The sequence below is a fragment of the Chaetura pelagica genome, unplaced genomic scaffold (assembly GCF_000747805.2).
Source record: "Chaetura pelagica isolate M959 unplaced genomic scaffold, ChaPel_1.0 scaffold55, whole genome shotgun sequence".
NCBI classification, from domain to species: Eukaryota; Metazoa; Chordata; class Aves; order Apodiformes; family Apodidae; genus Chaetura; species Chaetura pelagica.
In genome coordinates, this window is record NW_009953571.1 from 3,017,986 (window position 1) to 3,020,467 (window position 2,482).

Here is a 2,482-nt window from a genome sequence, read left to right on the forward strand (position 1 = left end):
GCCAGACTGAACATCTTTCCAGAGGTACCTCTAGTGTATCCTGTTTATACACAGCTTAAATATTTGATATGGCTTGAGGTGAGAGGGAAGCAGCTATAAATGATCAGCCTCAGTGCCTCTCGCCCCAAGCCACACAAAATCAAGGCCAATATTAACTTCACGTAGGAAGATATGAACGAGTGTTTTAGTAAGACCTGAGACACACTAATGCCTCTAACATTTTTACTGACCCATCAGTCCTGATACTCTAAAAACCAAAAAGCTACTTTGGCTAGGTAAAAAAAAAAAAAAGAAAGAAATTTACCTAACAAATTTATCCGGGAATTTATCAGAGAAAATCTATTAGCTCAAGTGCTGTGAATTTAAAACTGTGAAGAGATTTATTCTCTTAAAATCCAGCAGTCCTTGCAACTTGCTAATTTAACACCAGAAATTTTCATATTTGGTTTTGCAACTCACTGCAAAATATATTAAACAGGCCAGACTGAACATCTTTCCAGAGGTACCTCTAGTGTATCCTGTTTATACACAGCTTAAATATTTGATATGGCTTGAGGTGAGAGGGAAGCAGCTATAAATGATCAGCCTCAGTGCCTCTCGCCCCAAGCCACACAAAATCAAGGCCAATATTAACTTCACGTAGGAAGATATGAACGAGTGTTTTAGTAAGACCTGAGACACACTAATGCCTCTAACATTTTTACTGACCCATCAGTCCTGATACTCTAAAAACCAAAAAGCTACTTTGGCTAGGTAGGCAAGGCTGCTAAAAATCCTTTCAAACTTTTCCATCTTCAAAATCCTTCTGGATACCTCGTCTGCTTTCAAAAGAGTTACAGAACAGTACCAAGGTTCAAGAAAAGGTTTGCCCTCCAGAACATTTATTTATGTTTTTCCATGAAAACTCCAAATTAGAAGACCTATTTTTTTTTGCCAGCTGCTACACAGCCTTTGGTCCAACACCATTCACAGCTTTGGCACGTATCATCATCAAAACACATCTCGGCCATATTGCATGTTTTGTAGGGACAGCATTCTTTCAGTGGGGACATCATCTTCCTTTTTGTCCACCCAGTAAACCTAGAGCTGTTTTAAAAGTAGTAATGATGCGGAAACTAATGCTATGGGACTCTGAAACTGACAGCTTGAGAGCTGCTCATTTGATAAAATCACTGAAGCCCAGACTTGCAATACAACTGCAGGAGCACTGGACAGCACATACCAGAGCTTTCAGTGCAGGCAAGATTTCCAAACAAAAAGTGTTCTAGAGACTTGCTGATGATTTTGGTTTGTATTTAACACACAGTAAGATGCTTAATAATCTTATAATTAGTTCCAGGGTGTATTAAGTGGGGTCCAAGAGCTATGCATTTCCTAACAATGCAACAGTCAAGCAAAAGAACTATTTTATAGCTAGAATGACTGATGGGTTCAGTGTTACATAACAGGCTGTGAGAGGATGGCCAGATTAGATCCTGCAGAAACTGCATTTCAGCTGTGTTAGATGTCTTCTCTCTGATGTGCCAGGATTGCAGATTTTCATTAATGCTGAAAACAGCAAGTACTTCTTGTGCCCATTCAAAACAGCTCCCAAGGTTCAAGCAGAACGAAATCCAAAAATGGAGATACTTCCCAAATAATCTATATCCAGAGGACTCTGGTTTGGTTATGTGACCCTCAGGACACCACTATATATATTCCCTCCCTCGCTTCTGCCTAGCAGTGACATCCTTTTTGCAGATAAGTGATGCTGCAGAGAGCACAGCAAGGACACTTGAGAGCATGCCAACAGAAATGCTGACCCAGAGTTGCACTGACTGTGGAGAAAATGGCTGGCTTGCCCACGGGAAGCACAACATATTGCCAGATTCACAGTTCTAGCCTACCTACACAGGGCTTAATATCTGTAATGTATGTCAGTTTGTGTATATCTGAAAACAGCACATACAGGGGCAAATTCAGGGAGGAAAGGGAGAGAAGAAAGCGAGACAACAAATCGGTTCCCTCCAAGCCTTATCGTTTCTCTAAGCACTTCTTTATCATTACTCCAGACAAACAATAATGCAGACCAAGCTTTCAGTCCCTCCTCCTCCTGCAAATAAAAAGTGAGCAACACACCAAGGTCGTGACACCCATTTCTAAGGGAAAAGGCTCTCGATTTATAAGTCACTTCATTAGAAATTGCCCAGTATAAAGTGGATTTCCTATTCTATTATCCCGGGGAGTAACAGGATCTGCTGTTTACAAACCAAGGAGTAAAAGCACCTTCCCGGTCACATCACCGCAGCGGTCCCTTCACCAACCTCCCACCTCCAACCCCTCCATAAGAGACCAGTCCGTCCTGCGGCTCCTTCCCCTTCCCTGCCCGAACTCTTCTGTCCGTTTCCTCCTGGCAGGGAGCGAGGAAAAGCGGCGGGGAGGCCGGATCCCGGCTCTGCCCGAAGGCGGGAGGGCGGGGGGACCCGCTCTGCCCCGGCACCCG